This window comes from Ascaphus truei, unplaced genomic scaffold (assembly GCF_040206685.1).
Source record: "Ascaphus truei isolate aAscTru1 unplaced genomic scaffold, aAscTru1.hap1 HAP1_SCAFFOLD_320, whole genome shotgun sequence".
NCBI classification, from domain to species: Eukaryota; Metazoa; Chordata; class Amphibia; order Anura; family Ascaphidae; genus Ascaphus; species Ascaphus truei.
Window position 1 is genome coordinate 336,204 of NW_027456180.1, and position 25,206 is coordinate 361,409.

Sequence of the window (25,206 nt, forward strand, 5' to 3'; positions counted from 1 at the left end):
CATAATAATGTGATGATCATTTAAATGTTATTTTGTTTGTTCAGGTTTCATCAGAGATGGTATCCGAAAATGTAGGACCCAAGCGGGTTGTTGGGAATCCACCAGAGGGAGAGTGTAGCAGGGAACCCCCTGGCTACTATATTCTTCCGAATGGGCTGGCAATAAACCCTGGTGTTTACAGGTTTGCCAGTAGATATCATGGGGTTTACCCCTTCACCTTTGGTACTGCACTTGAGTGACGGCAGGGGGTGGTACATCCTGTTGTAGCTGGGACAAAGGCAGGGGCCCACCTTCTGGCTGTACTTAAGGGCAGGACCACCCTAAAGTTAGGGTTTTCTTTGTTCTTCCCCCTGAGGAAGGCAGGTCACGACAGGGAGCCTGAGATTGGGGCCTTCCCATGTGCTCTTCCCTCCGAGGAGGAGTGAGTGTGATTATACCTCTGCCTCCGCTAGGGAGGTGGGGAAGAGCTAGGATGGCTGCGGATACCCTTGGCCTGTAGTTACGGTCCAGGGACCATCTCCAGTAAGAGCTGATCTAAAGAGACTGTATCAGGCAGAAGACTGCTGAGTAGCTGTTGTGTTACTGCAAAGTGTGTAGTAATAAACCATTCCTGTTTTGCAATATACCTCCGGCCTGGTGTGTGATCTAACTGGGGGGAGAGGTACAAGTTATACCATGGGAGATCATCTCCATATCCCTGGAGCATATGGCAGATGGAGGCGCTACACTGCTAAGTATTATGTGGGGTATGAACCCCAGAAGCCTGTTCCTGTGTCCCAAAGTCATCGTGGACGATTCAGCCCTCTTGATACCAGCAGGTGTGCACCACAAACACCAGTAATAACCCCTATCATGTCTCCATTTCACGAGTTTGCATCTTTTTCTCATAGTCCCTGTGCTGTTGTATTTGAAGAATCTTATATTTCCTGTAGTGTAGAGGTTCTGCCTTACTTGCTGTTCCATATATTTGTATAATCAGGAATTGAATTAGTATAGGCCTTGGTCTATCTCCTTCCTGATTTTAATTTAGGACCTGAGTATTGTGCATTATTTCCAATTCCCTCTTTGGATTTAGTCATAGAGGAAAGGAAGGGGTTGAGAGGCATGTGGGAGGAAAGGAAGGGGTGAGATTACAAACAGGAGGATTCCTTGAAACTGCAGCATGTGACAGTCATGGAGCTTCCAGACCCGCTTCCCTCCTCTCTCTGAAAGACCCACCCCGAATCTTCTCTATTTAAGACCTGGCCCCTCCTCACTCTCTGCCAGACCCACCAAAAATCCTCTCTCTCAGACCCCCCCCCCCCCCACGCAGCTCTCTGCAGTAAGCAGATAAGAATATTATGGTAAAAAATGATGGTATTAGGTTACCAGCCATTTTTATTACCATGGTATTGCTATTGGTACATTGCTCAATCTGAACAAGCAAATTATTTCTCACCTGTATGAATCCTGTGGTGTCTGAGAAGGCTGCTCTTCCGAGCAAATCTTTTCCCACACTCTTTACATGTGAAAGGTTTCTCCCCTGTATGAATCCTCGTGTTGGCGCAGGGAGCTCTCATTACAGAATTGTTTCCCACACTGTGTACATGTGAAAGGTTTCTCCCCTGTGTGAATCCTCTCATGGTCGAGGAGGCAGCTCCTCCGAGAAAACCTATTCCCACACTCTGTACATGTGAAAGGTTTCTCCCCTGTGTGAATCCTCTTGTGCTCGCGAAGGCGGCCCTGAATACTGAATTGTTTCCCACCCTCTATGCATGTGAAATCTTTCTCCCCTGTATGAATCTTGTAGTGTTTGAGGAGCTTGCATTTATGTGAAAAGCTTTTATAACACTCTGTACATGTGAAAGGTTTCTCCCCTGTGTGAATCCTATTGTGTCGGTGCAGGGAGCTCTCATTCCTAAATGGTTTCCCACACTTTGTACATGTGAAAGGTTTCTCCCCTGTATGAATCCTCTTGTGTTGGCGCAGTGAGCTGTCATTACTGAATTGTTTCCCACACTCTGTACATGTGAAAGGTTTCTCCCCTGTGTGAAGCCTCTCATGGTCGCGGAGGCCGCTCCTCAGAGAAAACCTATTCCCACACTCTGCACATGTGAACGCTTTCTACCCTGTATGAATTATATGGTGTTCGAGGAGCCTGTACTTATGTGAAAAGTTTTTCCCACACTCTGTACATGTGAAAGATTTCCCCCCTGTGTGAATCCTCTTGTGTTCAAGAAGGCGGCCTGAATCCAGAATTGTTTCCCACACTCTGTACATGTGAAATATTTCTCCCCTGCATGAATCCTGTGGTGTTTGAGGAGCTTCCACTTCAGTGAAAAGCTTTTATCACACTCTGTACATACAAAAGGTTTCACCCATGTGAATCCTATTGTGTTGGCGGAGGTTGCTGACATCACGGAATTGTTTCCCACATTCTGTACATGTGAAAGGTTTCTCCCCTGTGTGAATCCGCTCATGGATTTGTAGGCTATTCTTCATCAAAAACCTTTTCCCACAATCTGTACATGTGAAAGGTTTCTCCCCTGTATGAAGTCTCTGGTGTATGATGAGCTTACTCTTTCAAGAAAACTGTTTCCCACACTCTGTACATGGGAAAGCTTTCTCCCATGTGTGAATCATCTCATGGTCATGGAGGCTGCTCTTACGAGAAAAACTTTTCCCACACTCTGTACATGTGAAAGGTTTCTCCCCTGTGTGAATCATCACATGGTCATGGAGGCTGCTCTTCCGAGAAAATCTTTTCCCACACTCTGTACATATGAAAGCTTTCTCCCCTGTGTGAATCATCTCATGGTCATGGAGGCTGCTCTTCCGAGAAAAACTTTTCCCACACTCTGTACATGTGAAAGGTTTCTCCCCTGTGTGAATCCGCTCATGGACTTGGAGCCTATTCTTCATCGAAAACCTTTCCCCACAATCTGTACATGTGAAAGGTTTCTCCCCTGTATGAAGTCTCTGGTGCATGACGAGGTTACTCTTCCGAAAAAAACTTTTCCCACACTCTGTACATGTGAAAGCTTTCTCCCCTGTGTGAATAATCTCATGGTCATGGAGGCTGCTCTTCCGAGAAAAACTTTTCCCACACTCTGTACATGTGAAAGCTTTCTCCCCTGTGTGAATAATCTCATGGACATGGAGGCTGCTCTTCCGAGAAAAACTTTTCCCGCACTCTGTACATATGAAAGCTTTCTCTCCTGTGTGAATCATCTCATGGTCATGAAGGTTGCTCTTCCGAGAAAAACTTTTCCCACACTCTGTACATGTGAAAGGTTTCTCCCCTGTAGGAATAATTTGATATTTGAGGAGGTTGTTCTTAGTACTTAACCGTTTCCCACTCCAGTTCTGCTCATCATTCAGGCAGTTTTCTAAGAGAAACAAAAAAGAAAAAAAACAAATGTTTTTCGACCTGTAAATCAAATGACTGAAAGCAAATCTACTATATATTTCTCAAAGTGTCCTATGTGTCGTTGCCTGTCTGTCTGTCTGTATGTGTCTCCCTGTGTCCCTCCCTTTGTGCCTAGCAGCAATCAGATTGGACCTTGGGCCAGGCCAATGAGATTGCTCCCTTGGCCCCCCCGCCCCCGCACACCTCTCATTGGCCTGAGGTGGAGTGACCACACACACACACACCGCGGCGCTCATCGGGACCCGCGCGCACCTCCTCCTCTCCCCGGGTCTCCCGCTTTCCAGCGCTTTTTCCTCCCCCCCCCCCCCCCGGCGCCGATACAGTCAGCGGGGGAGCGGAGCGAGCGCCCGGGACACAGCAGGGGACTCTCACCTCCCCACGGCTCTCACCACCCATAGGCCACTCCCCCCCCCTCACCCTCCCGCTCACCCCCCCCACACACAGAGCATGCGGCGCTCCCCCCCCTACACACACACAGAGCACGCGGCTCTCCCCTCACACAGGCCGCTCCTCCGGCTGTCTCCGCCTCTCCCCGCGGGAGGCACAGCACCTCCTCACCGGAGCGTCTCAGCCTCTCCTCTGAGGAGCCCCCTGCCCTTTGCCCTCCCTCCCCCTGCCCTTTGCCCCCCCCTGCCCTCCCTCCCTATGCCCTCCCTGCCCTCCCTCCCAATGCCCTTTGCCCTCCCTGCACTCCCTCCCAATGCCCTTTGCCCCCTGCCCTCCCTCCCCCTGACGTTTGCCCCCTGCCCTCCCTCACCCTGCCCTCCCTCCCCTTTGCCCCCTGCCCTTTGCCCCCTGCCCTCCCCTGCCATTTGCCCCCTGCCCTTTGCCCCCTGCCCTCCCTCCCACTGCCCTTTTCCCCTCTGCCCTTTGCCACCCTGCCTTTTGCCCCCTCCCTCCCTGCCCTCTTGCCCCCCTCCCTCCCTGCCCTCTTGCCCCCCTGCCCTTTGCCCCCCTCCCTCCCTGCCCTCTTGCCTCCCCTGCCCTCTTGCCCCCCTCCCTCCCTGCCCTCTTGCCCCCCTGCCCTTTTGCCCCTCCCTGCCCTTAGCCCCCCGCCCCTCCCTGCCCTTAGCCCCCCCGCCCCTCCCTGCCCTTTGCCCCCCCCGCCCCTCCCTGCCCTTTGCCCCCCCCGCCCCTCCCTGCCCTTTGCCCCCCCCCGCCCCTCCCTGCCCTTTGCCCCCCCCACCCCTCCCTGCCCTTTGCCCCCCCACCCCTCCCTGCCCTTTGCCCCCCCCCACCCCTCCCTGCCCTTTGCCCCCCCCCACCCCTCCCTGCCCTTTGCCCCCCCCACCCCACCCTGCCCTTTGCCCCCCCCCACCCTGCCCTTTGCCCCCCCCACCCCTCCCTGCCCTTTGCCCCCCCCACCCCTCCCTGCCCTTTGCCCCCCCGCCCCTCCCTGCCTTTTGCCCCCCCGCCCCTCCCTGCCCTTTGCCCCCCCCGCCCCTCCCTGCCCTTTGCCCCCCCTGCCCCTCCCTGCCCTTTGCCCCCCCGCCCTTCCCTGCCCTTTGCCCCTCCCTGCCCTTTGCCCCCCCGCCCTTCCCTGCCCTTTGCCCCCCCCACCCCTCCGTGCCCTTTGCCCCCCTGCCCTTTGCCCTCCCCGCCCCCGCCCTTCCACTCCATTCCCCCTGCCCTTCCACGCACGGGCAACGCCGGGTATATCAGCTAGTTACTAATAAGACACTGTACTTTGAAAAATTTACTTTACCACTACTTAACAAAATGGCCTCTTTACTCTATTCCCATGGCTTTAACATTGTGGCCCCATGATATCTAGAGGACACCATTCACTTTTGTGGTGGTTCCCAAAGACCTAAAATTTGATTCTAGCAGCTCATACAGTGAATTTATATTTATACAAATTATATATTTTACTGTATTGATTATCTAAGTGTACATGTACTGTATATCCTCCAAATTATTATTAACATTGACATTGTCCATGAGAAGTAAAGTTAAGGAACGCCTGGTCTATCATACTAGTGAGTTAATTATATAAACTTTGAGACACCATTGGATAATGTTTCACTGGGATTTTTTGTTTGCCTTCCTCTAGATCAAAATTCTGTAAATAAAAATATACTGTAGGATAAGTATCTGTTGTCTAACTTTAGTATTGGTTGAACTTGGACATATAGGGGGCTATGCACTAAGCTCAATGGCTTTGCTTTCTGATTTGGCCAAAAAGCAGGTTCGTTAAAAAGTGAAGCCGGGGACGCGATTCACTAAGGCCCTGAGGCCATTTTTTAACGTACCTGCTCAAAATAGCTCAAAACAGCCACAGCGTACGTGATGCTTTTTCCCCCCTGCTAGCGTTCTTAACCTTTACGTACGCTAGCTGATAGAAAAAAAAGCCGCTTGTAACATTTGCATGGAGATTCTGTATCTCCATGCAAGGCTGTAACAGGCGATCGTACACTAAATAAATACATTTTAATTATAGTGTACATGAGCAGGGGGTCTCCGGAGCCGAACCGCATTGGTTTCAGGTTCGAGGAACCCCTACTTCAGGAGATATAGGCCCCGTTATGGGATGCCGGTATCCCCAGCACTTTAAAGCTCCCGCGTCACGTGACCGGGACATTTAAATTCTGCAGGGTATACCGGCACCCCATACCTGTATCTCCTGAAGTAGGGGGTCCTCTGACCTGAAACCAATGCGGTTCAGCTCAGGAGACCCCCTGCACATCTAAACTAGTATTAAAAGACACATAACAAACAATAATTCATTACTGTAGCGGCTATCCGCTATGGTAATGAAGCTGCTTTAATGTATTTTTAATAATAGTGTGCGGGAGCAGGGGGTCCCATGATCTGAACCGCATTGATTTCTGCCTCAGAGACCCCCTGCTTCCCGAGTTACAGGCCCCGGTATGGGGCATCGGAGGCCAATGTCGCCGCCATCTTTATAGCGTCCAAGACGCGACGTGGGCTCTATAACGATGGCGTCCGCACTGGCACCGATGCCACAAACCGAGGCCTGTAACTCGGGAAGCAGGGGGGTCTCTGAGGCAGAAATCAATGCGGTTCAGCTCAGGGGACCCCCTGCTCAAGCACACTATTATTAAAATTTACATCAATGCAGCTTCATTACCTTAGCGGATAGCCGCTAATGCATTCGCTTGAGGATTTGCTTGTGTAATACGAGCTTGAGACAAAAGTGTGCTCATTTGCATGTCATTTCCCAGAATCCCTTGCTGCAGTGGAAACGCTGTGTGCTGGGTGATAATGGGAAAAGACGGGGTTGCAGACCTGTCTAAGTCGTGCAAATGAGCATACAGTAATATTTACAGTTGCTATATGCTTTACTGTGGAGGGTTGTCAATTTTTTACCCACCATAACCTTAATAATTGTGGTATACACACACACACACACACACACACACACACACACACACACACACACACACACACGATGAACCTATATACAAATAAATGTTTCAGGGTTAACAAAAACAAGCTCTAATACAAATACATCTTCTCCATATCATCCACAGTCAAATACAATCCTATTTCCTAAACAAATCAAATGTCATCTTCCAATCTAAAGCATCAAATGCCAATCAAAAGCCTCAAATGCCACTCAAAACATTGCATTTACATTGTATACATGATGCATACAATCTATGCACCATGTACACGATGCAAATCAATTTTAACAATACAATATTCCAAAGAAAATACCATTACATCAAAAGAAGAATAATATTTAATCCAAGCAAGTCACCATAAATCAATTTGCATTAATTAATCACATCCCAAAACAATTACAATACCATCCACACCAAAAAATAAAATATACAAAAGCAAGCCTCACCTAAAGTACAGCATACAAGCCCAAAAATTACATCTAATTCTAAAATACATTACACACACATCTATGCATAGCAGCATAGCCAAAATCATTTTAAATACTGCAAAGCAAGCGTTTCAAACAAATCATTTCTTACCCTGTATGTATATATCGATCTAGACATACATACATACATACATACATACATACAGTGGCAAGAAATGATGTACAAAAAACAAACACATGTACAAAGCAAAAAAAAAAGGAACAAGTTAAATAAAATACATTTCTGTGGTTCACTTACCATTACTTGACCAACTCACCGACTCCCATTGAACAGCTTACTCTCGAACCAATCCACGCACAGGAACCCATAAAATAATAAACCATAAAATAATAAACATTAAAATAATAAACCAAAACAATCCACAGGTCTTCTATTTGTAATCCATCTTCATCTGTATTCTTCTTTCTTGTATCTGCGGCTCTCCTCCGGGGTCTTCTTACCGCCTGCTACCACGCCCTGGTCTTCTTCTTCTTCGGGAGGTCCTTCCTCCTCGGCGTCTGCCTTTAAAATGAGACGACATAGGCTTTTATAGGCCTATGACGTCACATTTTCGTCATGGTTCCAATGGCCCTGATTGGGCTGTGAAAAAAAAAATTATGACGTCATTTAAAGGCAATGAAAGCACGGCCAATCAGAATGGCTTAGCTTCAATTGCCTTTAAGATGATGTCATTAAAAGAAACATGGCCGGCCTCACATGGTACGGTTGCCAATCAGAACGTGGGAAATACATCCCAACTCTGATTGGTTCTAGTACCATTTTTTTTTCTCGGCCAAAGCACGTGGTTTTCACGGCCCAATCAGGGCCGTGGGAACCATGACGAAAATGTGACATCATAGGCCTTTAAAAGCCTATGTCATCTCATTTTGAAGACAGACTCCAAGGAGGAAGGACCTCCCGAAGAAGAAGACCAGGGCGTGGCAGCAGACGGTAAGAAGACCCCGGAGGAGAGCCGCAGATACAAGAAAGAAGAATACAGATGAAGATGGATTACAAATAGAAGACCCGTAGATTGTTTTGGTTTATTATTTTAATGTTTATTATTTTATGGTTTATTATTTTATGGGCTCCTGTGCGTGGTGGATTGGTTCGAGAGTAAGCTGTTCAACGGGAGTCGGTGAGTGGGTCAAGTAATGGTAAGTGAACCAAAAAAATGTATTTTATTTAACTTGTGCTTTTTTTTTTTTTGCTTTGTACATGTGTTTGTTTGTTTTTTGTACATCATTTCTTGCCACTGTATGTATGTATGTATGTCTAGATCGATATATACATACAGGGTAAGACATTATTTTGTTTGAAACGCTTGCTTTGCAGTATTTAAAATGATTTTGGCTATGCTGCTATGCATAGATGTGTGTAATGTATTTTAGAATTAGATAGATGTAATTTTTGGGCTTGTATGCTGTACTTTAGGTCATGGTGAGGCTAGCTTTTGTATATTTTATTTTTTGGTGTACTTCTATTTTGTCTGATGGTAACTTGTTCTCTTTAACGGTTGCAATAGTTAATTGTGTAATTGGTATGGATGGTATTGTAATTGTTTTGGGATGTGATTAATTAATGCAAATTGATTTATGGTGACTTGCTTGGATTAAATAGTATACTTCTTTTGATATAATGGTATTTTCTTTGGAATATTGTATTGTTAACATTGATTTGCAGCGTGTACATGGTGCATAGATTGCATTTACATTGTATACATGATGCATACAATGTTTTGAGTGCCATTTGAGGCTTTTGATTGGCATTTGATGCTTTAGATTGGAAGATGACATTTGATTTGTTTAGGAAATAGGATTGTATTTGACTGTGGATGATATGGAGAAGTGGTATTTTTATTAGAGCATGTTTTTGTTAGCCCTGAAACATTTATTTGTATATTGGTTCATCATGTTCATCATGTGTGTATGTATATATATAGAGATATAGATATATATCTATATATATATATATTGTGACAGAAACCAGGGGATGGTAATAAATTCCGTATATAGGGCTCCCAGGATACTAGACAGTTTCTATCCTGTTTGGCCTGGGAGTGCAGCCTTATAATACATACACTCCATCCCACAGTTTGGCAAGCGCTGGAACTGAGGGATGAGAGATCCAGACCAGAGTTTGTCTGCTGCCTGATTTCTGTCACCTGTCATGCTAATTAGGAATCAGGTATGAAAGACTGATTTCCTGTTTGCTCGGGTCTCCCCACAAGAGCCAGGAGGCTGGAAGGCTGCTGAACTACAGAGGGGAGAAGCCTCTTCCCCAAACAGGTTCAATCTTTCTGTTCATTTGTGTAAGACTGCAAAAGGTACTGTGTTTTGATGTTGGAAGTGGAAAAGCCACTTCCAACCCTGAGTCAGGGATATCTAAGTTAAGTTATCGCTCAGGTGAGCAGCTTTTGGTTTTGATCTGTTTTCTGTTGTATGCACTGTGGCAGTCTCAGTGCCTGGGACTGAATAAACCAGGCATAGCCTGTTTAAAGGAACAGTACGTGACGCCTCATCATTTAACCTACCCTAAAAGACCGTGTTCTAAACAGTCCCGGACAAACGACGGAGCCCCGGAGTAAGCCGTTTGTCACAATATATATAGATATATATATCTATATATATATATATAGTCATTTCCCAGAATCCCTTGCAGCAGTGGAAGTGCTGAATGCTGGGTGATAATGGGGAAAGGCGGGGTTGCAGACCTGCCTAAGACATGCAGATGAGCATACAGTTGTATTTGCATATTTGCTTTCCTGTGGAGGGTTTTTGTCACTTTTTTTACTCACCATAACTTAACTCAGTATTATATATATATCTATATATATATATGTTTAAAAAAAAATTTGCATGATGAAGCCACTGTACAAAATAATGTGTGAAGGGTGGGTATCGGGCCAGGGTGGCTTAACCCCTTAATTACCTTTGCGGTTATTATTCGATAAGGTGATTAAGGAGTTAATTGATATCTGAAAATGTAATTGCAATGTATTGGCTATGTATTTTGTTGGCAACGGACGACAAGGTGAGGGGGCTTCTTATTGATGAGGTCAGTAGAAGTTTCTATATTTTACTATGCTAGTTAATGTGTTTAATAATGGGCAAATAATCTATTATCCATATCTGGATAATAGTTATTTGGCACATTATTGTACTGTATGTGTTGGGGGGGATTGATGTCGTGAATGTATATGTCAGGTTTATTTATTTTACATTCAGGGTTTGTTCCTTTTGGTTCTGCGTGAGACCTCTGGAGACCACCTGCGGTATCCTCGGGTATCTCACGGGTACCAGGCTGGTGGGTCCATGGGGGACACCTGCGGGGAAGAACCGGTGGTCCCACATCTGTGGGGGCACCGCGGACCCGTAGTGTGTGGGGAAAAACCGGTGGTCCCACATCTGTGGGGGCACCGCGGACCCGTAGTGCCCACCCGTGGGTCCCCAGACCCCCGTGAGAACCACCTGAGGCCCCTCAGACACCTGTGGGTCTGACCCGGAGCTCCCAGACATCCGCGGGCCTACCGTGGGGACCCAATTGTGGCCCACGGTGACCCGCGGAGACCACCTGGTGGGCCATGGCGCGACCCACCAACAGGCCTCCAGAACCTGTATGAAACAAGTTGCTGGTAACCTGTAGGTCTGTGAGGTGCGGTTACCGATCAAAGCCAGCACGGATACATTGTATGCCGCCTTGTAACCCAGACCAATTATAGGTCAAACCGCAACCCACATCACAGAGCCCCTTCAATTAAGTGAATAACTTGCGCTAGGATAGAGCTAGCACTCTAATTTTTGGAGTGCAGCTAGTTAACAAAGTACCATGAACATACATATGAGTTTTATAATTGTAGCACATACCATACAGAACCTGCAGATAAAAAGTTGGTGCCCCAGTGTCTAGAGAAGTCTGGATTTGAAAATCCTCAGAGACCAGAGGTGTTAGGGTGGCCGGGATATTGCCAAGTATCAGATACCGGTGCAAAGTATGGGCAGTTCACACTTGGTAGCCAAACCCCAGACTTACTGTCGCCAGGAAAGAGGTTGGGCCCGGTATTCTAAGCAGCTTAGGTGTCAGGTTGGCGCATGCTTAGTAAGACTGGGAAGCAACTTCTGCCCGTTCTAGGAACTCCTGGAAGTCGGGGATAGGTGGGAAAAGTTGTTCCCATGGGAGGATTGGCTTTGTATGTTAGGGATAGGGCTCTTAACCCTATAAAAATGCCTGCAGCCACATCCTAGTCAGATTCACCTGATTCAACCAAGAAACGTCCAAATTCCAGCGTCAGTGGTTCCGGAGTGTGAGGGGTTAACTGCATCGTAACGAAGAATTGCACCCCTCTTCCAGAATTAATTTGAGCTGGGGATTCCAGAACGAATCCTGTAAGGACTTTACGAAATTATTCCTTTCGGCGGAGATATAGGGGTGGCAAGTTGCGCCACTAGCCAAGGATTGTCGCACGTCTCAAATCGCGCATGCGTGCAGGGGTGATCAGAGATTTTGTTGTTAAGTCATTCGTTCCGTGGACATTTGATTTAGTTTCCCCATCCCAGTAAGTGTTTTATCCAGTGTAATTGTGAAGATTTATGTGTTTGTCTGAAAACAAATGACAATTTATTTTGCCCTCCTTGTTGTGCTCAATCCAGAATCCCGGTATTAATGTGTTGGTAAGACCTGGTCTACCGTGACACTTTCTATGAGAGGCAATTAACCCTGAATATTCCCTAAAGGTGACCATACTACTTGTAACAAGATAACCTTGGTCTGCACAAACATCAATGTGCAAGGAAAAATCAAGCGCAAAATTCACAGCAAACAGCAAACGCTCCACGGCCGTCACAGCAGGTACTGGGCTGATTAAAGTTGTCCTCCACTCCAGATGTCATCAACAAGGGCTCCTTTAGTGGTCACTGATATCACCCAACGCGCGTTTCCACTGTAAAGTCTTCCTCACCTGCTGTGACGGCCGTGGAGCGGATGCTGTTTGCTGTGAATATTTTGTCTGACCCTGTGACCCAGTGTGGTCTGAATGCTCTCAAACAAAGGCACTTATGTAAGTGGAATACTTTGTGTTTTTAACATTAAAAACAGTACTATACTATTTTGCTTTTCCCCTCTTTTTGTATATGGAATTTCCCCCTCTCTATGTGGATCTGGAGTACCTGTCTGGAGACATAAGTTGGTAACTTTGAATAATCACAATGCTCTCATTTCACGTTAAACACGTGAGTGCAAATTTTATAGAACTTCCAGCATTGAAGCTAATTTGCTGAAGTAGACAATATTGCACTATTTGGTGTTTTTACTCTCTCTTACATGTCCTGATGTGATTTGTGCACCTGTTTCTCCTTCGTCTGCACAAACATCAACAGAAAATGTACCTATATCTCTCTGTATTGGAGTCAGATGATCCTCAGGGTTAGGCTCTTCTTCCACTGCATTAATCTCTATCCTCTCCGGTACAACCACTGGAAAACCTGCCAACGAGAAAAGGAAATCCCTCATGTAAAGCTGGGAAAGGGAAATCTTCTTGTGATTTCACACCTCTGATATTGGTATTTGATATCCAAAATGTCTAGTATACTCACTTAACAAGTGTTGAGTCATGCTGGTAGCGGGCAGTGCGCCTCTGTCTATGCTGGTAGTGGACAGTGCATCTCTGTCCATGCTGGAAGTGGACAGTGCATCTCTGTCCATGCTGCTAGCGGGCAGTGCTCCTCTGTCCATGCTGGTAGTGGGCAGTGCTCCTCTGTCCATGCTGGTAGTGGGCAGTGCTCCTCTGTCCATGCTGGTAGTGGGCAGTGCTCCTCTGTCCATGCTGGTAGTGGGCAGTGCTCCTCTGTCCATGCTGGTAGTGGGCAATGCTCCTCTGTCCATGCTGGTAGTGGGCAATGCTCCTCTGTCCATGCTGGTAGTGGGCAATGCTCCTCTGGAGGTGCTGAGATAGGAGGTTCCTTGGTTTATATTTGTTGGGTGACAGCTGTGCCTGTATAAAAGAGAAGAAGAAATGTAATTAGTATGATCTGTTTTCTTGGACAAATATACAGCATTTAGTATACACATTCAAACGTAATATTATTACTACATTAAAGCCCCAAAAAGTAGTTAGACGAGACAGGGGCGCCAAAACAAACATATGGTCCATCCTCAAACAGGAACTTAATTTCAATCACTGCAAATTACATGAATGGATCAGAATTAAGTTATAAAATAACCACCTAGTATACAAACCGCAGTATAAAGAGTCAGAGATCAGCAGCCATAAGGATAGTGATGTCCTCTTAGTGCAACAAAGTAACACGCTGTACAGTACAAGGGACGCTGTGCGGGTCGGGCGGCGGTGAGAACTTTGACACTCTGAACAGAGTCTAAACCAGGCCTGCACAACTCAGTATGACTGAGCCACTAATTGAGCCAGCTGTCCTGTGGAAGGGATATCCTGAAAAACTGGCCTGTTTGTGGCCCTCGAGGACTGGAGTTGTGCAGGCCTGGTCTAAACCCATGCAAGTATATGTGTGGCAGTGCAAGGGTGCATTTTTATGCGACTTTAATATCTATAAAGATTACCTGTTTATACTATCTGCACCATCGTTTGCCTTATCTCTCCTGAGGTGGATTCCTGACAGAACGACGAATGTACATCCCATCTCTCTATATAAGACTGTTTTATATTGGATCATATGGAGCAATATATTCAATAGTCAACAGTGGATAATGTCCTTACCCCCATTAAAAAGGGACCAACATCATTGGAAAGTTAATTCTTTTCTATAGATGTATCGTCCATTCCAAGTACAGTTTATGTGCCTCATAGGCTTCTAAACTCAGTCGTAGACATGGTTCTATGGTCCAGATTCCATCTAAGATTGCGACAGGTCAACTTTATTCAACGCGGCTGAACCAACTTCCCAACACCATGAGACAGAATTCTTCTATTGGCATTCACAAGACAGTCTTCATTGGTGGATAAAGTAAAGAACCTTCAGAAAGGAAGATCCATTGTTCCACATACATGGAATCTGCTTACTACCTTTGCCAGTTAATCTTCCCTAGAGAAAAGCAGCAGCTGAAAACTAAATTAATGTGGTCGGACTCCTGAGTGAATGGAGAAGTGTTTTAAAAGTCACAGGAAGCTGCCAGACTGAGAGTGACTGTCACTGCTGTTCCCAGAGAAAGGGAACAGAGAAGAGAGTGGCACAAAGGAGAGTTTCTCTGAGCTCACGTGGGGCAGAGTTCCCCTAGGATGGGACGACGAGAGACCGTGCTGAAGCAGGGACGTCTGCTTCAAAGAACTAACAAATAATCAAAACGCTTTATTATTGTGTGCAGAGACTGTATACATTGTTGCTTATGCCAAGGCATGTTTTGGGGATGAGAACCAGCTTAGCTGGCCATCCAACTAGTGAGGGCGAAAACTACGGTGTAGTTGACTTTCCCTAAAGGGAATAGGTGTTCGTTTTATGTTTTGTTTAAAGGGACGGTGGGCCTGTTGATGTATGATATAATCCCTGTAAATAAATCCCAAAGAGAGATATGCTACGTTTCCTGTCTTAAATTGGGACTAAAGAGACTGCAACGTAGTGTGGGCATCAATATATATATAGTAAAGATAATAATATGGCCTGGTGCTTGTCCCTTAAAAATAAATAGAATATACGTTACCATCCGAGGACTGATAAAGTAGAGACAGCCCAAAGTAGGAAGATGACAAAAGGTTATATTAGCTTAAACAGCATCACAGATAACCAACGTTTTGACACCACAGAGGGGTCTTTTTCAAGGGGATGTGAATACAGTGCTACAAACAAGTGAATGCATACACACCTGAAAACCCAGTGACTCCACTCCATACACAATCAGAGTAACCACCAACATGTGTACATACCAGGTGTTTCCCATGAGATCACAAAATCACAAACGAGCGGCCATCTTGGAGTGAATTTCTCAGGTATACAGGAGGCCTCCAGTGTTAAACTCAGCTGATCGCTCTCAGCCTCTCAGGATCTGCGTGTCTGGTGGTCATGGCAACATGCATAACGCTTGCACAATACTATAGGCAATGTCCCATGCAAGAATGTAGTAAAGGCCACTATGGGGTACTGTCTGCCTGTAAAGCAGAGCGGGCTGCCGAAACGGGGTATGCTCTCCCTGTGGTGGATCGCATTAGTATATTGGCGTGGGAACTGGGTTAAACCGCAGACCACATCACAGCCCGTACAATTAAGTGGCTAACTCACGCTAGGAGTGAGCTAGCAATCTAATTTTTGGGGTGCAGATAGGAAAAAAGAAACCATACACATAAGGTTTATAATAGTTGCATAAGCAGAACATACTTTTCTAAAAAAACTGTATTGTAATGGTGTTTTTAAATGTACAGGCAGGAAACATTTTCTGTCAGCCCAGGAATAAATCCTTTAGCATGCAAATATGTTAAGGGTGAATGAGCTGAGGGATATTTCATCTCCGTACTTCAGAGGCACCCTGCAGAGTTGGTGCCTCAATGTCTATGAGAAGTTCGGAGTTGAAAAGTCTCAGAGATCCTAGGTGTTAGGATGGCCGGGATACTGTAAGTACCAGATACCGGTATACAGTATGGGTACTTCACACTTCGTGGCCAAACCCCAGACTTAGTGTCGCCAGGTAAGGGGTTGGACCCGGTATGCTAAGGAGCTCAGGTGTGAAGTTAGCACCTGCTCCATGCAAACCGGGAAGCAAGAAACATCCAAGGTTTAGCGTCAGCAGTTCCGGTGTGAAGGGTTAACCAACATCGTAACAAAGATTTGCACCCTCTTCTGGAATACGTTAGAGCCAAGGGTTCCCGAACGAACCCTGTAAGAACTGAACGAACTTTTACCTTTTGGCAGAGATATAGGGGTGGCAACTTATGCCACTAGCCTGGAACTGTTACCCGGATCAAATTGCGCACCCACTCACATGTGTGCAGGGGTGCCCAGAGACTTTGTTTCGTTCCAAGGACATTTGATTTCGTTTTCCCATCCCAGTAAGTGTTTTATTAAAGCTGCAGTTCAGTCTTTTTTTTTATTTTTATTTATTTTTTTACTTCAATAGTTTCATGTGGGCAATCTCTAATTACCTAAAGAACTGTATAGCTGCCGGTCAATTCTCCATGTATTGATCGGCGAAATTTGGTGACATAATTAGTGAAGGGATCTGTTTTTATCCTGCTTCAGTCCATCAGTGGAAGCTCATGAATATTCATGAGCACTCCTGCACTGACATGTGCTAGAGGGAGGGCAGGGCTGACAAAGGGGTGTGCCAGGGCTCGTGACAGGACATGAAGGGGCGGTGCCTTAGCAAATGCTTGTTAAAATAAAATACAAGAAAATTGGTCTTTCAAAGTTGTTTTTTTAAAAACAGAAAATGCTAAAAGTATTTTTTCTTACTACAGAACTGATTTATTAAAAAAAACCACACATGCAGGATATTGACTGAACTGCAGCTTTAAGTGTATATTGTGAAGATTTGTGTGTTTGTCTGAAAAGAAATAAATTATAATTTATTTTACTCAACTGGTGTGCTCAGTCCAGAATCCCGGTATTAATGTGTAGATAAGACCTGGTCTACCGTGACAGTGGTTTCTTTCCATGCTATGTCAGAGTGGCTTGTTGGCTATTTGCCGTGTGATTTGTCTATATGCAGACGTATATCTGAATACCCTTATCCCATGTGTTACACATGCCTATTGTTTCATTGTTACCCAATTAGGCGTTAGCATCATTGTACTTGTTGTGAATGGCCTAGGGTATGTAGGTTTCTGTGTGTGTATATATATATATATATATATATATATATATATATATATACACACACACACACACACACACAGTGTTTGACAAATCACCAAAAAATCTACTTGCCACACAAAAAAATCTACTCGCCACCTAGTACCAAACGTGTGCTGCTTGGGCCAATATTTACTCGCCCGGGGGTTAAATATATATATATATATATATATATATATATATATATATATATATATATATATATATATATATATATATATATATATATATATATATATATACATACACACACACACACACACACACACACACACACACACACACACACACACACACACAGTGGTTGACAAATCACCAAGAAATCTACTCGCCACACAAAAAAATCTACTCGCCACCTAGTACCAAACGTGTGCTGCTTGGGCCAATATTTACTCGCCCGGGGGTTAAATCCACTCGCCCGGGGCGAGCAAATGTATAGGTTTGTCGAACACTGTGTATGTATGTAGGTTTCTGTATATATATATGTATGTTTGCAGACCGTCGGTAAAATTCAGTAGAGATGAAAATAAACTGATTGCGCAGATTGCCACGGCCACTAGAGGTGTAATACCGCTCACTGGTCAAAGCAATCAGTACCATCCATGTCCCAGATCAGGAATAAAATACGGTATGCATGCAAGATGAGCAACCTAACGGGTTTGGCAAATGACAACTACCGTACATATTCTCTGATCTGGAAACCCCGGTTTGAATTGTGTAGGGACGCAGGGAGGCCTCCTCCGACCTCTTAACGTCCTGCTCAACTGACCCAAAATATAGGGAGGAAAGAAAAAACGTAAACAAAACTTGTTTGTGTGAAGCTCAGGGAGCCACGCCGCCGTCGGCACGCTCACCACAGCCTGCTGCAGGGACCCCCACGCCCCCGCTTCCACCATCATCAGCGACGCCGGCCCGTCAGGCAACAACTTGCTATTGGCACACACGCGCGCACCCGCTCCAGTACTAAAACCCCTCTCCTAGCGCCGACTCCTGGGTTGTTCACCTCTTCTCTGCCTCCAGTCTTGCCTTGTCTTGCTGTTCCTCATTCTCTGTACCGACCCGGCTTTCTACAACGATCCGCACATCTCCAAACCTGACCTCGGCATTCGGACAACGACAACTCTACTCTCTTCAAACCCGACCACGGCTAATAGTACCTGCAACGATCCGCACCTCTCCAACTCTGACCCCGGCAAGTATATCCACCATCCGTACCTCTCCAACCCGGCTACCTTGACTAATCTACACTCCAGATGCGCCCTTGTGGCTGTGGGTGGCGTTATATCCTTTCCCACCTCAGCACCGTGGTCCTGCCTTGTTTTTGGTGAGCGCAGTGTGACAGTTTGGTTGCCATCTGTCATTGCAGATAGGGATATGCTCCAACATAATTACCAATTGTATGAGCCTCACGAGGTCTTGGTCGGGCCCAAACCAATCTCCACCTCAGTCGGTCCTTATGATCCGCCGCCTCAATTTACTGAGCCGTCCTGTGAGACGTTCTCTGACCTGTGTGTGATTGGTGTAATTTATACTCTGACTACTGTACCTTACACTTTTATTATTCTGTACCTCTCCCCCCCCCCCCACCTCGTCCGACCCTATTGTGTTTTCTGTACCCCCCATGAACTTGTTAATCAATAAAATTTGTTTAAAAAAATGAATATGCTAACTACCTAAAAGTCTGGACACCGTGGCTGGATCAAACAGACATCCCAGGGGTGGAAAGGTCCACAATTTGGCTCTAATAGTAGCAAGTGCGTTCTCCTTTGACGTGGAAGGCGGAGAGAAGGTCTTAGATTAGAATATAGGAAAGTTAGGAGACTCTTATAGAAGTTCAGACGGTCATAGGCAAGTGGCAGAGAAATGGTGACCTATAAGCTAGAAATTCACAAAAGAGGTGTTCTTCTCCCCCCCCCCCTCCCTCTACCTCCCCCCCTCTACCTCCCCATCCCTCTCCTACATAGGGAGTGTTATTTTGTTTTATTTTACCTGAAAATTTGGATTTGCACTGTGTTCAACGCAAATAATGTGTGTATGCATGTATTGTAATACCGTGAAAACAAATAAAAATTAAGTTACCAAAAAAATAATAATATGCTGCTGCTCAACCCCTCTGCTCTTCTAGACCCGTATCTGCTTCTCACCTCTTGCAATGTCTCTGCTGGCTTCCTATTACTCTCTGTATAAACTACACAATTATAACCCTGTCCTCTGAGGCTCTAAACTCCTCTGCACCTCCATATATCTCACCTCAGATCTCTTGTTACACCCGAACTCACCTCCTAAACTCAACACCAGGACGCCTCATCTCTGCACAATTTACCTATACAGCCCTCTCCCATGTTACAGCCTTTCCCATAATCCCTCACTCCCTACGGAACTCTCTTTCACTCAATAGTAACCAAACCCCTCACTTCTGTATTCAAACCCTCGCTGACAATGCAACTAATTAAAGTATCCCATGAAACCCACTTTGGGGCAGAATTTATAAAGGTGAATCAGTCTTGTATCCTCCCCAAGATAACCAAGGTGCAGTCCTGCTGGCCTCTCTCTAACCCAGAGGATATATGTGTAATACACAACACGCTGGGGTTCCCATTACTGTATATTACAGTCTTCAGGGGTTAATCCACCAACATCTCTATCTAAATATTACAATGAGGGAGAGATCCCTGTGAATCACAGCTCATGGGCCCTCCGGTACCGGCAGCTCTCCTCTGTGGGTGCAGGATGGGCAGCAGCTGGACCTGTGGTTCCCCTCTGTGGGTGCAGGATGGGTGCTGGACCTGTGGTTCCCCTCTGTGGGGGCAGGGTGGGTGCTGGACCTGTGGTTCCCCTCTGTGGGTGCAGGATGGGTGCTGGACCTGTGTTTCCCCTCTGTGGGTGCAGGATGGGTGCTGGACCTGTGGTTCCCCTCTGTGGGTGCAGGATGGGTGCAGGATGGGTGCTGGACCTGTGGTTCCCCTCTGTGGGTGCAGGATGGGTGCTGGACCTGTGGTTCCCCTCTGTGGGTGCAGGATGGGTGCTGGACCTGTGGTTCCCCTCTGTGGGTGCAGGCTGGGTGCTGGACCTGTGGTTCCCCTCTGTGGGTGCAGGGCTCGGTGCTGGGGAGATGATCAGATGCTTGCTGAGCTGTAACCTCCTACTGGATAGGGCAGAGAGGCTTAACTTACACAGATAAGTGACTGTAATTTATAGGGGCCCCTAATTGGGACTGGTCCCCACACTATGCTAAGCGCACTGAGACATGGAAGTATCTGTATTACCAGTAATCTCCTCCTACCGGGTGAGGGCAATGTGCAGCTCTCACACCCTCCCTGTATCACTGCCTGCTACATCCGGGTCACAGCACTATGTCCTACTGCGCATGCTCACACGCAGGGCATCATGGGAGTTGTAGTTTTCTAGCCTTCAGTACCAGTGACACATAGAAGCAGCACAGTAACATTTCCCAGACACTGTGCTAGGGAGAGAGAGTTACTTCTGCATGTAGCGGTGTATACACCGCCTGCTCCTGAACATAGCTGTGAAGGGGGTACAGGCAAAATTAAATCCCGGGCAACGCCGGGTATATCAGCTAGTGTATACATATATATATACACACACGCACGCACATTATATATATATATCCCTGTTCTTTCTGGGTTTCCTTCCTGCCTTTCCCAAGTAACAGAGCAGGACTGGGGCAGTAACAGAGCAGGGATGGGGCAGTAACAGAGCAGGGCTGGGGCAGTAACAGGGCAGGGATGGGGCAGTAACAGGACAGGGATGGGGCAGTAACAGGGCAGGGATGGGGCAGTAACAGGGCAGGGATGGGGCAGTAACAGAGCAGGGCTGGGGCAGTAACAGAGCAGGGCTGGGGCAGTAACAGGGCAGGGATGGGGCAGTAACAGGGCAGGGATGGGGCAGTACCAGTCAGGGCTTGGGCAGTAACAAAGCAGGACTGGGCCAGTAACAGAGCAGGGCTGGGACAGATGCAGGCATGGCTGGGGTAGTAACAGGGCAGGTTTGGGGCAGTTAAAGAACAGGGCTAGGGCAGTAACAGGCAGGGCTGGGACAGTAACAGGGCAGGTTTGGGGCAGTAACAGGGCAGGTTTGGGGCAGTAACAGGGCAGGGTTGGAGCAGTAACAGGCACGGCTAGGGCAGTAGCAGGCACGGCTGGGGCAGTAACAGAGCAGAGCTGGGGCAGTAACAGAGCAGGGCTGGGGCAGTAACAAAGCAGGGCTGGGGCAGTAAAAGAGCAGGGCTGGGACAGTAACAGGGCAGGGCTGGGGCAGTAACAGAGCAGGGCTGGGGCAGTAACAGAGCAGGGCTGGGGCAATAACAGAGCAGGGCTGCGGCAGTAACAGACAGGGCTGGGCAGTAACAGACAGGGCTGGGCAGTAACAGAGCAGGGCTGGGGCAATAAAAGAGCAGGGCTGGGGCAGTATCAGAGCAGGGTGGGGCAGTAACAGAGCAGGGCTGGGGCAGTAACAGAGCAGGGCTGGGGCAGTAACAGAGCAGGGCTGGGGCAGTAACAGAGCAGGGCTGGGACAATAACAGAGCAGGGCTGGGCAGTAACAGAGCAGGGCTTGGGCAGGAGCAGGGCTGGGGCAGTAACAGAGCAGGGCTGGGCAGTAACAGGGCAGTGTTTGGGCAGTAACAGAGCAGGGCTGGGACAGGAACAGTAACAGTGTGGTCTGGAGCAGTAACTGGGAGGGCTGGGGCAGTAACAGAGCAGGGCTGTGGCAGTAACAGTCAGGGCTTGGGCAGTAACAGAGCAGGACTGTGGCAGTAACAGTCAGGGCTGGGGCAGTAACATGCAAAGCTGGGACAGATGCAGGCATGGTTGGGGCAGTTAAAGAACAGGGCTAGGGCAGTAACAGGCAGGGTTGGGACAGTAACGGCACGGCTGGGGCAGTAACAGAGCAGGGCTGGAGCAGTAGCAGGGCAGGGCTGGGGCAGTAACAGACAGGGCTGGGCAGTAACAGACAGGGCTGGGCAGTAACAGACAGGGCTGGGGCAGTAACAGAGCAGGGCTGGGGCAGTAAAAGAGCAGGGCTGGGGCAGTATCAGAGCAGGGTGGGGCAGTAACAGAGCAGGGCTGGGGCAGTAACAGAGCAGGGCTGGGGCAGTAACAGAGCAGGACTGGGGCAGTAACAGAGCAGGGCTGGGGCAGTAACAGAGCAGGGCTGGGGCAGTAACAGAGCAGGGCTGGGGCAGTAACAGAGAAGGGGCAGTAACAGGGCTTGGGCAGTAATAGGGAGGCCTGGGGCAATTACAGAGCAGGGCTGAGGCAGTAAAAGGGCAGGGCTGGGGCAGGAATAGTGTGGGCTGGAGCAGTAACCGGGAGAGCTGGGCAGTAACAGAGCAGGGCTGGGGCAGTACAGGAAGGGCTGTGGCAGTAACAGTCAGGGCTTGGGCAGTAACAGAGCAGGACTGGGGCAGTAACAGAGCAGGGCTGGGGCAGTAACAGAGCAGGGCTGGGGCAGTAACAGGCAAAGCTGGGATAGATGCAGGCATGGCTGGGGTAGTAACAGGCATGGTTGGGACAGTTAAAGAACAGGGCTAGGGCAGTAACAGTCAGAGCGGGGACAGTAACAGGGCAGGTTTGGGGCAGTAACAGTGAAAAGATAATCATCAATAGTGGCGCGCAAAATAATAATTGCGCATCAATCTTAAGTCGGTGCAAATAGTGTTAAACAAAGATATTTATACAAACAAATTCGTTGAATGCTGCTGTGACCCGGTGGAGGATGGCTCTCTCACTCCCATGAAGTGTGGATGGAGTTGTGGTCGTTGGGAAGCGCAAGCATGTGAAAACAGAAAATAAATGTCTGATAGTGCAGTATTGTTAAACACAAAAACCGTGGATTTCTTCTTTAGGTCTTTGTGAGTATTCAATCTATAGACCTAGAGAAGAAATCCACATTATTCGTGTTTAACAATACTGCACTCTCAGACATTTATTTTCTGTTTTCACATGTTTGCGCTTCCCAACGACCACAACTTGAGGCAGTAACAGGGCAGGGTTGGGGCAGTAACAGGCACGGCTGGGGCAGTAGCAGGCACGGCTGGGGCAGTAAAAGAGCAGGGCTTGGGCAGTAACAGGCAGGGCAGGGATAGTAATAGGGCAGGGTTGGGTCAGTTTTGTGGAAGTAAAATTGGTCACCGCATTATTGTCTAAACAATACTTGAAAAATAAACTGTCAGCCAGTGTCACGGTGTCACGGTGTCACGGTGTCACGGGAGACCAGGTTTATCAACACCGCTTTTTACCGGGATCATTGATTGAGCAAAGCAAGGAGGTAAAATAAATGGTAGTTTTTGTCAAGAAAAGACATCCACACAATATAACACAATTTACAGGGTTAACATAAATACTGGGAACGGGGCTGTAACGGTGAAGGGGTACCCTTGCCAGGAAATAAAGGTAGTCTACCCGGCTGGGTGCCCCTGTGTCATAAAAAGTATTTTTTGAGTGTCAGTTCTGCGGCCCAGTGCTGGCTGAAAATCTATTATAATATGTCTAAAAATGTGCCCGTGGAGATTAAGGGCCTTCTAACCGGGTTTTAAGTGGTTAATTGGTTAAGTGCACTTGTGGTTGGCGGTGAGCAGCGGCAATTGCAACATTGTCTCACTGACTAACCACAAGACAAGCCGGAAACAGCCTTCACCAGAGTCAGGGGGATAATTGACTTGTGGTTAGATAAGTGGTTCCGCGTTGTTACAGGAGGTGTTCGCATTATCCAATTAAGCTCAATTGGGTAAGTGCGTCTGCGGTTATCAAGTGAAACCGGGAACGGATACATTGAGCTCCCGACCGCAGACCGCAGGCGGAGGGAAATGTTTAACCACACACCACATCAAAGCCCTCACCCAATTTACTATATAACTTTAGTTAGAAAGGTCGTAGCTGTCTAATTTGTGGTGTGCAGAATGTTAGAATGGGATTATGTAGATTGTATCAATTGTATGGATCATTCTATTCTATGTCTTTATTTACATAGCGCCAATAGTGTATTCGGCGCTTCACAAAGAATACAGTACAGGGACTTAAAATGATACAATAAGTGCAGCAAAATCAGACAATAGGAAAGGAAATCCCTGCCCCGAAGAGCTTACAATCTAAGAGGTATGGTGGGAGACTTACAGAGACAGCAGGTGAGGAAATAAGTGCTGTGTATGGCAGTGCTTGGCCACAATGGGTGGTAGGAGTGGCTGAGTGTGGGACAGTAACCATGAGTGCAGGCTGTTGGGATGCTTAACTTGTGGGGTGAGATTTAAGTTTAGTCACTATTAAATCAGAAGGTTAACACCATTTACAGGGAAAGATATGGCAGGCTGCATGGGTGATATCAGGTGTGTTTCTTGGGTCAGGCTTAGGGGAGATCCCCAGCAACAGGAAGGAGTAGATAGAGGGTGTGAATAGAGGATTTGTGTGGGTGCTTTTTATTGAGGGGTAAAGAAGTTGTTGGGAGAGAGGTGTATAAATAATGGTGCTGTGGGGAGTGGGGAAATTGGGGGGAATAGATACGTTCACAAAGTAGTGAGCAAACAGTAAGCAAAAAAAGCAACAGGGAGAGCATGGTGAGATGCAGGAGGGAGGGCACGGTGAGATGCAGGAGGGAAGTCACGGTGAGATGCAGGAGGGAGGGCACGGTGAGATGCAGGAGGGAGGGCACAGTGAGATACAGAAGGAGAGACAGGCCAGGGATTGGAGGATTGGAAGGGCATGGTGAGATGCAGGAGGGAGGGCACGGTGAGATGCAGAAGGGAGGGCACGGTGAGATGCAGGAGGGAGGGCACGGTGAGATGCAGGAGGAGAGACAGGCCAGGGATTGGAGGATAGGAAGAGTACAAAGAATAATAGCATTTAGAAAATCAAATTCTCACAGCTGCAGAGTTGTTGTGCAGAGTCCAGATCTTCCTCCAATCTTCACCTCCAATTTCAACTCCAAATTTAACTCCAGACACTTTCAATGTTACACTTTCAAATGTTGCACAGCCATGATATGATTGTATTAATTGTAACTTGTGTATAAGTGCATAAATGGGCATAGCCCTGGTTTTGGCATATTAAAAGGTATATGAGCTGGGAAATGTACAGGTCAGCCATGTGGGACCCCGGATACATTAAGAATGCACCATGTAGTAAACATGATCAGCTATTCC

The 25,206-nt window shown here is 47.2% G+C and overlaps 1 pseudogene; it reads right to left on the bottom strand.

Annotated features, from left to right (window-relative positions):
- Positions 1 to 1,295: 1,295 nt before the first annotated feature.
- LOC142483320 (uncharacterized) lies at positions 1,296 to 20,559 on the bottom strand (annotated as a pseudogene).
- Positions 20,560 to 25,206: the final 4,647 nt, after the last annotated feature.